The following is a 12,150-nucleotide window of genomic DNA, read 5'->3' as shown; positions in this document are numbered from 1 at the left end:
AAGAAAGAAAGAAAGAAAGAAAGAAAGAAAGAAAGAAAGAAAGAAAGAAAGAAAGAAAGAAAGAAAGAAAGAAAGAAAGAAAGAAAGAGAAAGAAAGAAAGAAAGAAAGAAAGAAAGAAAGAAAGAAAGAAAGAAAGAAAGAAAGAAAGAAAGAAAGAAAGAGAAAGAAAGAAAGAAAGGAAAGAAGGAAGGAAGGAAGGAAGGAAGAAAGAAGAGAAGAGAAAAGGAAAAGTCAGGGAAGGAAGAAAGAAAAGAAAGAAAGAAAAAAAAGTTTGAAGAATATGGGAAAAAAACACAAACTACCAAATATTCTGCACATTTGTTCAGGGTGTCACAGAGCTGAAACGTAGAGAGAATTCACGGAATATACACTTTCAAGAATACAATTGCTTTCCCACAGAGATTTGTTCCTTTACCAAATGTGATGGATTCCGGTGCTAAATGTCAAAGCAGTGGTTGTTGTTGTGTTTAATGGCCCCACTTGGGGTGTAAAGTATTGAGGGAATTCTTTCCAACACAAAAATATACATAGCTGGTTGACTGTCAACTTCAAAATTCGTATTTTCAATCTTGCTCCTTTGTAGGATTTGTTTAGATTCCATTTGTACCAGCTGGGGCAAGATAAAAGAATATTTTTGCTTAAAACTGATTAGAAATTTCATTTTCTCTGAGGAATATGTGAAATTTCTGTCAAGCAGAGCTATTTCATTGAATCTGTTATCCCAGTGGATTTCTCAGAGAAAAGTGTGTGGGCTCTACAGTGTAGAAAAGCAAAATCAAAAAGATGCTGCAGAATTCACAGTAGCCTTTTACATGAAAAGTGACATGTTTCATCAAAAAACCCCACTGACACAGGAGAGTTCCTGTGACCCCCTCACGGGATGGACTTGGGACAGGGGTGTGGTTCATTTACTTCCCCTTGTGGGAGGGGAACAGGCAGGTGAGCGGGTGCAGGAGCTGGGGTGAGTGATTTTGGGTTCTGGCCCCAAGGCAGGGTCTAGGAGTGTGTTACAGTTAATGTTCTTTTAGCAGTTGCTGTCCACAGCCAGCTAAGTGTTAACCAGATCAGTGGAGAGTCAGGGTGACAGCCTTTTACACCCTGCTCTCTTGGTACCTGGGTCCTTGTCCCACCTGCAGGAAGAATCAGGTCACATGGACTTGAAGGATGATGAATGCAGAGGTATTTTTTAAGCAGTGGAGGTGGCTCTCAGCAGAAGGGGAACTGGAAAGGGGAGGGTGTGGGAAGAAGGTGATCTTTCCCAGAAGCCTGGCCATCTCTGGGCAAGCTTCTCACTGAAGTCGTGCTGTCTGAACTTAAGCTGCATCGATCCCATCTGTAATCTCTGACGCTCAGTTGCTTTTTCTCCTCTTGACATGTGCCACTTGTCTCTCTGCCAGCTGAGGTCTGGAGTTTATAGGGGCACAGGACAGGGAGGGAGAGTGGGCCAAAAAAGTAACATTTTGGCAGAAAAACAGGGATAACTGTTCTCATTTAGGGCCACAGTTTCCAGGGGTGGGACCTTTGCCAGGAATCTGCCCTCTTCTACACAGAATTTCCCTACTTCCTGCCTGTATCACCATGACTAGCATCACATAGGAATCATTTTCAGGAAGTTCTCACACGGAAGTAATAATCCATAATTTAAAAAGGTGTATGGGGCCGGGGGCAGGCACGGTGGCTCATGTCTGTAATCCCAGCACTTTGAGAAGCTGTGGTAGGTAGATCACTTGAGGCCAAGAGTTTGAGACCAGCCTGACCAACATGGTGGAACCCCATCTCTACTAAAAATACAAAACTTACCTGGGTGTGGTGGCGGGTGCCTATAAACTTAGCTACTCAGGTGGCTAAGGCAGGAGAATGACTCGAATCCAGGAGGCGGAGACTGCAGTGAGCCAAGATCACGCCGCTGCACTCCAGCTTGGCAATAGAGCAAGACTCTGACTCAAAAAAACAAAAACAAAAACAAAAACTTATTGGTCTGGGCACCATGGGTCACACCTGTAATCCCAGCACTTTTGGAGGTCGTGACAGGTGGATTGCTTGAGCACAGGAGTTCAAGACCAGCCTGGGCAACACAGTGAGACCTATTAATTTTTTTTTTTTTTTTTTACAAATAAAGAGTACATAAGAATCCTTATTTGTAAATATGTAAGTAAGTTGTAATTACCATTACTATAAATTACTTCTTTAGACATCAACACTTGGTCCTGAATTCTCTCTTCTGTAAGGAAAATTTTTAAAGGAAACAGTTGCTGTTGACAGTGTATTTTAAAAATTAAAATATCATTATTTAGCCAGGGCAGAGAAAATAAGAATGCTATATTTTTGCTTTAGTTTTATATTTAGTGTACACTATGAACATCTGTCTTTTTTAATTTTTTTTACTTGTTGTTTATTCCCAATGATATTTTAAACCTGCCTGGGTACCATGAGAAGAAAAGCTAATTAAATAAAATGGAAAATTATTTTTTAAATTCATAATGTTGTTTTTAGTATCACTTGAGCAATAGGTTTCCTGTTTTTGCTTTTTGTTTTAATCTGAAAAGCATGTGAACTCCCAAAAATCACAGGTCATTTGGAAAGAATTAAAAAGAACAGACTGGTGCAGTGGCTGATGCCTGTAATCCCAGTATTTTCAGAGGCTAAGATGGGCAGATTGCTTGAGCCCAGGAGTTCAAAACCAGACTGGAAAACTTACTCGGACCCTGTCTCTACAAACAAATTAGCCGGGCATGGTGGCGCACACCTGAAGTCCCAGCTGCTTGGGATGCTGAAGTAGGAGGATCACTTGAGCCTGGGATGTCCAGGTTGCAGTGAGCAGAGATGGTGCCACTGCACTCCAGCCTGGGTGACAGAGTGAGACACTGTATCAAAAACATGTAAGAAAAAACATTAATATTATTACTAAAAATATAACGTTCAGAAGAAGAGCAAATGGCTGTGGTTTTCAATTCCAGAGATTATAGACTACAAATGGGGAAAGCTATGAAAGAACAAGGAAGTTTTAGTTGGCTCTGTATCCACACACAATTTGAATTTCTTTAATATATTTAGAGAGGGAAAATAACTACTAGAAAACAGTCATTCAAAATTTAATGACTTTTTTCTATTTTTATAAAGCCTATTTTATGTGTATTCATAGTCCTAAGCTATTATTTTTGTATAGTTTACAAACTATTGCTTGAGATTTGAAAAAAAAGATACATTTCTAAACTTTAGGTATAATTTTAATGCAATTCATATATATTAAAGTCATTTTTTTTTTTACATTTCACTCATTCACACCTTTCCCTCTCCTTGCTTCATACTATACATCTAAAAGTTAACTGCTTATAGAGGCATCTTTGCTCTGCTATACCCTGAGTTATTTTTCCAAGACTGGTACTATCCAACACAGCTATTTGAAATAATGCAAATGTTCTATTCTTGGCTGTCCAAAATGGTAGCCACTAGCCATGTATGGCTACAGAGCACTTGAAATTTAGCAATTATAACTCAGGTACTGAATGGTTAATCATTACTCATTTTAATTAACTTAAAGTAGTCACATACGGTTAATGACCAATGTAAACCAAAAATAAAATTCTAAGGACCCCAAACCATCTAATGGGCTTCCTCCTCAGCTAAGGCACTCTTAACCTGAAAGATTTGTTCAGACTATGATGGAAAGTGGGAGTCGAATATGCCTCATTATATCTCTCTGGCATTAACATCAACAGACCCTAAGTCTGGTAAGAAGCATTTACAATCTATTCTTTCTGAAGCCTGCTACTTGGAGGCTTCATCTGCGTAACAAAACTTTGGACTCCATAACCTCTTATCACCATGCAGACGATAAGACATTTCCTTTCTATTGATCTCAGGTCTTTGGATAAACTCAGCCAATTGTCAACCAGAAAAATTTAAATCTACCTATAACCTGGAAGCACCCCCTGCCCGCCTTGCTTCAGGTTGTCCTGCCTTTCTGGACTGAACCACTGTCTTTCTTAAATGTATTTGATTGAGGTCTCATGTCTCCCTAAAATGTATAAAACCAAGCTGCACCCCGACCACCTTGGGCACACGTTCTCAGGACCTCCTGAGGGCTGTATCATGGGCCATGGTCACTCATATTTGGCTCAGAATAAATCTCTTCAAATATTTTACAGAGTTGGACTCTTTTTGTCAACACCATCATACTGGGCAGTCCAAGTCTTGCCAAGACCCTCCTCCATTTCTTTACTCAATGTTGTTTTTATCAGGAATGGCACTGTTACAGGCTTGCCAGTGCACCACATTGTAGCAGTCTCTCATTGGGAGGTATCACCCAGAGTTCTTTGTCTCATGACTAAGAAAATTAAGGAGCATGGACACAAAGGACGAAGTTGGAGTGAAAGTTTAATAAGCAAAAGAAGAACACTCTCTGCTGCCGAGAGGGGACCTGGAAGAGGGTTGCCATTTTTACAATTGAATGCAAAGGCTTTTATAAGAAACCAGTGAGGTCTGGGTGTCTCATTTGCACAAGGCACATATTTCTGGAAGCTCTACCCCATTCTCCTAATGCACACATGAACCCTTAACTTGAGTTACTCCATAATGTTTTGTTCTATTTACTGGGCATGTGTCAGGAGATGGAAATTTTCATTGCATGCATGTCTGGGCAAGTCATCTGTGTAGCCTTTTTTATCTGTGTGGCTGTGGGCATGTCTTGGGCAAGCCCTGCTGTGCAACTTACCTTATCTCTGCCTGCAGGCTGTTCTTTTGTTTCAAAGGATTCAATGGGAAGACCCACCCTAACTGCCTGCCTGACTGTTTTTTTCCTTTCTCTTCTCTTACCACCTTTTTCACTACTTCACCTACCCAAATAGAACTTACCTTTAAAGATTCCATAGTCGACATCCCCTGCTCCCTGTTTATTTTTTCCTTTGTAGCCCCAAACGTTGTTCCTTTCCATCATTTGACTCTCCTGGATACTCAATTTTTAATTACATTTCCTTTCTGCCTTACATATAACTTACATCCTCTTCTCCCTTCTGTACACTGGTTTAGAAAAGGAAGTTTTGAGTACAAATGATAATACTTGTGTCTTCGTAGTGAATTAGAAAAATATATAATTACTTTTTAATGATGAAGGCACGAGATCCTTGGTGAGACTGCTTGGATTGAGATATCAGAATAACCATTTACTAGTTATGTAACCATACAATGGGTTCACCTTGTCCCCTGTCTAGACACAGCCCATTTATCAAGACAAGGAAATTGCAGTGGAGAAGGAGAGTTTTATTATTACTCAAATCAGTCTCCCTGAGCATTCAGGGGTCAGAGGGTTTTTTTTTGTTGTTGTTAGTGTTTCCTTTCCTTTCTTTTTTTTTGAGACAGAGTCTCACTTTGTCATCCCTGCTGGAGTGCGGTGGCACGATCTCGGCTCACTGCAACCTCTGTCTCCCAGGTTCAAGCAATTCTTGTGCCTCAGCATCCCAGATAACTGGGATTACAAGTGAGTACCACCAAGCCTAATTTTTTCTTTTCTTTTCAATTTTGTTGTTGTTGTTGTTGTATCTTTAATAAAGACAGGGTTTCACCATGTTGGCCAGGCTGGTCTTGAACTCCTGACCTCAAGTGATCAGCCCGCGTCAACCTCTCAAAGTGTTGAGATTACAGGCATGAGCCACTGCATCCAGCCAGGACCAGAGTTTTTAAGGATAATTTTGCAGGTGGGGGCTCCAGAAGTGGGGAGTGCTAATTGGTTGAGTTGGAGATGGAATCATAGGGGGTTGAAGTGAGGTTTTCTTGCTGTTTTCTGTTCCTGGGTGGGATGGCAGAACTGGTTGAGCCAGATGACCTGTCTGGGTGGTGTCAGCTGATCCATCCAGTGCAGGGTCTGCCAAATATCTCAGTCACTGATCTTAGGTTTCACAACAGTGATGGGATCCCCAGGAACAATTTGAGGAAGTTCAGTCTCTTGCAGCCAGAGGCTATATGACCTCCAAACTATAATTTCTAATCTCATAGCTACTTTGTTAATCCTACAAAGGCAGACTGGTGCCAGGCACGAAGTGTTTTTTGTTCAGGAAAGGGCTATTATCAATTTTGTTTCAGAGCCAAACCATAAACTGAATTCCTTCCCAAGGCTAGATCGGCCTACACCCAGGAATGAAGAAGGACAGTTTAAAGGTTAGAAGCAAGATGGAGTTAGTTAGGTCTGACCTCTTTCACTGTCATCATTTCTTCAGTTATAATTTTTGCAAAGGTGGTTTCAGTGAGATGAAAATTAAACGCTGTAAGACTCAATTTTCTCATCCATGAGTTGAAGTAACACCAGTGCCACAGTAGTTTATAGATAGTTATTAAGTGAACAGGGGTGAGGACTTAAGGACTGTTTCAGTTCATCACTATATAAAATGTAAACAAATAAGAGCCAAGCTGAACATTGATTGTGATACTTTTTCTAATGGAGCAAAATGTAATAGAAGCAGGATTTACTTGAATCCATTAAAATGCATAATTATAAAACATACCGTAATGTTTGTGCCATAATATTATGCCACAGGTCCCATTTAAAACGTTGTTATATTAGCTTAGGGACAACATCTGTCTTTGCATTTGGTAGTAAGAACTAAGCCTCTTCATTTTTTGCATAACTGACAAAAAATCCTAATGTTCTGAATATCAGTATGTAAACGTGGCAGTAGGAAAAGTAAACACATATTCAACCATGCAGTTCTGCCTCAAACTAGATAGATTTTGTAATAAACACATTACAAATGATGGGGAGAAATAAAAGGGCTCACTTAAACTGACATCAAAATTCACCCCTTCTCACACAGTTCAATTTATTGAGTATCTAAAATACCCTGTGATGACCCTATAATTAAGCCTATTGTACCCAAAATGGATAATATTGTTGCATTTCAAAGATTTTCATGGAACAGGGCTATCTATTCCCTTGTTAGCTAGAATAGCGGGTTTGATTGTAACTGTCAGGATACTGCTTACAGAATTGAGCAATCATTATAGAAGCATTCATAAGTAGTCCCCAAACTAAAAGCATTTAGCATTGTTATTGAGTTATATTGTGCAGGCAAAATAGCTTTTCAGAATCATATTTGTTGGTTATAGCTTTGAGCTACGATTTCATTATGCAACTGGATAGTTTTTTGGTCATTATGTTTCAGTTCTCTTTTGTCTTTGGAGTGAAAATATTAAGAAACTATAATAAAGAGGCAAATATGCAGTGGGAACTTCTAGATTACAATTATGTAATTATATGTATTATATATGAAAGGATAAAATGTGCTTCTATTATAATATGAAAGGATGCATGATTAAAAAATGGGAATTTTATCTTTCTCTTTAGATTGTTCGAAGTCAATGCCTGAGTTTATCAGAAATAGAGATATATAATACTTTGTAGCTTACAGCCCATACATTTAATTTTAGCCAGGAATGAAGAGGTAGGAAGAACAAATCATAAATGAACCACAGGAGAGAATTTATGTTGGCCAAGGCAATGACCTGAGTGCCTGTTTCTCTTTTGGTAGAATGGCACAATGTCTGAAGTATTTGCCAAAGAATAAAAAAAAGTTAGCTTAGAAAACTTACTGAATAAAGATAATTTAATAAATAGAATTAGATATTTCCAAAACCAAATCCCAAGCCAAATATGTGTCTATAGAGAGAGGAATTCTAATCTGAATGCCTCACTTCTCAGGATCTACAAAAGCCCCAGTTCTCAGACAATGTTAGAACTGAGAGGCACTTCGTGGTGTTTAAGCAAACTGAATATGGCCTGAGAAGGACTCCGTATTTCTATATCTGAGTCCTTGTGGATGAACTGCAACCTAACTTAATAGGTAGACAAGATTGAAAACCTAACATAGAAGTATGCATCTGTAACCATAGCTCAGTGTTGGCCAATCCCAGAGGCGGTACTTCAACCACTCATAGACTGCTGAGTATTCAAACTGTGTTAACACAAGGCAAACACCAACCAGTAACCAATCCAGTTGCTCTGTAACACACTTCTGATTCCTGTAGGTAACTTTACTTTTTTTGTTGATAAATTTGTTCTGACCACAAGGCACCCCTGGAGTCTCTCTGAATCTGCTGCGATTCTGGGGGCTGCCAGATTTGTGAATCCTTCATTGCTCAATTAAACTCCCTGAAATTTAATATGGCTGAAGTTTTAATTTTAACAGTGGATTGACCGGCTGAGTGGTCCTTGTCTTTGTTTGAGCCAGACATAACATTGAGACTGAGCAAAGCTGTGACCATCTCCCAGAAAAAATTCATACATGCACTTCTGGATCATCAAAGGGTCCCTTTGAAGACAATTCATGGGGTGGTATCCAACAGTTAAGTCAATCTATCAACTTGTTTGAGAATTCAGGAATCCAAATGCCGGGAAGATGAGCTGTGTACCAACCGACTATCACTCAGCGACAATGCCAGAGTCTGATCTCCTCTGTTTTTACTGTAATGAAGTCCATGATGCGGTACTACCTCCTTTCATTATAATGTTTTCATTAATAATTTGGAAAATATTCTCATGGCAACCCATAGAAGTTGTAGAAGAGCTCTCTTATTTTTTTCTCTTCTCTCTTCCCCACATCTGGCCAGGTTATACATCATTGCCTCTCAGCACAAGAGATGGATCTCTGGAATTTGGAGGATTATTTTATTTAATTTATTTTTTATACTTACAGTTATTTTGAAGAGCGGGCGCACTCTGTCATAGATTTATGTTGGGAATGTGGGTGTCCTGCAGGTGCCTTTGTCCTTTTCGTTGTTCTGTGTTGTTTTCAGAGGAAATATTGGGAAATGTACTGAACCGTCTCTCTTTGGTAAATAGTGAATCAGTTGTTGTTGCTGCTTTGATGGTGGTATTAGGAAGTATGCATCTTAATTGCTAAGCTTGCAACTTTACATTTTATTTGGATGCTGTTTTATTTGTATTGACTAGTGGAGATAGACTTTGCCCTGAAAATTAACTAAGTATTGATTTTTATGCAAGTTTCACTGATATTTTAAAGAGTAGATCTGTTTATAGAGGGCTTATTGTTGGAAGTTCAACACTAGCTTTGTTTTGTTTATTGCTTTTTAAAAGTAGTATTTGATTTATTCAAACATATCTGGCATTTATTAAGTCAGAAAACAAATATTTAAATTAACTCTTGGAGAATCTATCTGCTTATCCATCTCTAGCTATCAGGTATCCATCATTCATCCATCTATCAATCAATCATCTATCTTTCCAATCTATTGGCCTATCTGTCTATCCATCTATCTATCTCATCTTATCTATCTGTATCACCTGTCATCATCTCTAACATCTATTTATTTATCTATCTAAATAATCATTTTTTCTGAAACATTTAAAAATAATTTATAAAAGTAATGCTTTTTATCCCTCAGAAGGTCAATAGATATCTTTCTCATTTTATACAAATGCGTGATAATTTATGATGTATATATGCACTTTTTAATAAACACAATCTCTTATAGTCATTTATACAACTTTCTATATTTTGCAGTTACAGACCATGTAGAAATATGCAACTTTGTAAATATATATATTTGCATTCATGAGGGTATGTTTTCAGTGGTCATTTCCCAGAAGTGAGACTGTTGGTCAAAGGGTAAAAATATATGTAGCTCTGGTACAAGTTGTCAAATCCTCTTCCATAAACGTTGCCCCTTTTAAATTATTACTCTCTGTGTATGTGTGAGACATATTCCAGTAGCCTCATCACCAGAATGTGATGTCAAACTTTTATAATTTTGCTGATTTAATAATTGAGAAATGGTATCTACTATGTATCCATAATCTATCTATCTATCTATCTATCTATCTATCTATCTATCTATCTATCTATCTATCCATCCATCCATCATCTAATTGCATTTGTACTTTGCATCACTTTTAAAGCATTCCTACATATCCAGGTTTTAGAAAAGTTATTCATTTTTATTGATAAAATTATACACTTTCAAATTTTTTCCACATAGACCCGTAATTCATTTGGATTTTATTTTTGTGCATTATGTGGGGCAGGGAATCTATTTTATTTCAGTTCCCCAAAAGTGTATATAAAGAAGTCCCTATTGACTGGCAATATCATTGTTTTATTTGTTGAATTTCCATGTGTAGTTGGGTGTATTTCTGAACTTTTTATTCTGTTAAACTTGTCTGTCACTCCATATTTGGATACTATTAATATTTTACTTAAACAGGGTTGTCAATATGTTTCAATACACGGTAGGGCTTGTCTCCTTACATAGAACTGCTCGTCAGGTCTTCCATGGCTCTGTTTAGCACATCAGAACTCTAGAGGTTCTGATAAGCATTCCCTTTTTCTTTACTGCCAAGGTTGGTTAAAACGTAATAATCTTGCTAGTGCAAATCCGAGGGTGCAAATTGCCCAAAGGTGTGAAGAAGTACAATCTTCTTTAGAAATAGTCTTTTCGGCTGGGCGCGGTGGCTCAAGCCTGTAATCCCAGCACTTTTGGAGGTCGTGACAGGTGGATTGCTTGAGCACAGGAGTTCAAGACCAGCCTGGGCAACACAGTGAGACCTATTAATTTTTTTTTTTTTTTTTTACAAATAAAGAGTACATAAGAATCCTTATTTGTAAATATGTAAGTAAGTTGTAATTACCATTACTATAAATTACTTCTTTAGACATCAACACTTGGTCCTGAATTCTCTCTTCTGTAAGGAAAATTTTTAAAGGAAACAGTTGCTGTTGACAGTGTATTTTAAAAATTAAAATATCATTATTTAGCCAGGGCAGAGAAAATAAGAATGCTATATTTTTGCTTTAGTTTTATATTTAGTGTACACTATGAACATCTGTCTTTTTTAATTTTTTTTACTTGTTGTTTATTCCCAATGATATTTTAAACCTGCCTGGGTACCATGAGAAGAAAAGCTAATTAAATAAAATGGAAAATTATTTTTTAAATTCATAATGTTGTTTTTAGTATCACTTGAGCAATAGGTTTCCTGTTTTTGCTTTTTGTTTTAATCTGAAAAGCATGTGAACTCCCAAAAATCACAGGTCATTTGGAAAGAATTAAAAAGAACAGACTGGTGCAGTGGCTGATGCCTGTAATCCCAGTATTTTCAGAGGCTAAGATGGGCAGATTGCTTGAGCCCAGGAGTTCAAAACCAGACTGGAAAACTTACTCGGACCCTGTCTCTACAAACAAATTAGCCGGGCATGGTGGCGCACACCTGAAGTCCCAGCTGCTTGGGATGCTGAAGTAGGAGGATCACTTGAGCCTGGGATGTCCAGGTTGCAGTGAGCAGAGATGGTGCCACTGCACTCCAGCCTGGGTGACAGAGTGAGACACTGTATCAAAAACATGTAAGAAAAAACATTAATATTATTACTAAAAATATAACGTTCAGAAGAAGAGCAAATGGCTGTGGTTTTCAATTCCAGAGATTATAGACTACAAATGGGGAAAGCTATGAAAGAACAAGGAAGTTTTAGTTGGCTCTGTATCCACACACAATTTGAATTTCTTTAATATATTTAGAGAGGGAAAATAACTACTAGAAAACAGTCATTCAAAATTTAATGACTTTTTTCTATTTTTATAAAGCCTATTTTATGTGTATTCATAGTCCTAAGCTATTATTTTTGTATAGTTTACAAACTATTGCTTGAGATTTGAAAAAAAAGATACATTTCTAAACTTTAGGTATAATTTTAATGCAATTCATATATATTAAAGTCATTTTTTTTTTTACATTTCACTCATTCACACCTTTCCCTCTCCTTGCTTCATACTATACATCTAAAAGTTAACTGCTTATAGAGGCATCTTTGCTCTGCTATACCCTGAGTTATTTTTCCAAGACTGGTACTATCCAACACAGCTATTTGAAATAATGCAAATGTTCTATTCTTGGCTGTCCAAAATGGTAGCCACTAGCCATGTATGGCTACAGAGCACTTGAAATTTAGCAATTATAACTCAGGTACTGAATGGTTAATCATTACTCATTTTAATTAACTTAAAGTAGTCACATACGGTTAATGACCAATGTAAACCAAAAATAAAATTCTAAGGACCCCAAACCATCTAATGGGCTTCCTCCTCAGCTAAGGCACTCTTAACCTGAAAGATTTGTTCAGACTATGATGGAAAGTGGGAGTCGA

The sequence above is a fragment of the Colobus angolensis genome, unplaced genomic scaffold, assembly GCF_000951035.1.
Source record: "Colobus angolensis palliatus isolate OR3802 unplaced genomic scaffold, Cang.pa_1.0 Scaffold459, whole genome shotgun sequence".
Classification (NCBI taxonomy): domain Eukaryota; kingdom Metazoa; phylum Chordata; class Mammalia; order Primates; family Cercopithecidae; genus Colobus; species Colobus angolensis.
Note: the sequence above shows the minus strand (reverse complement) of the source record.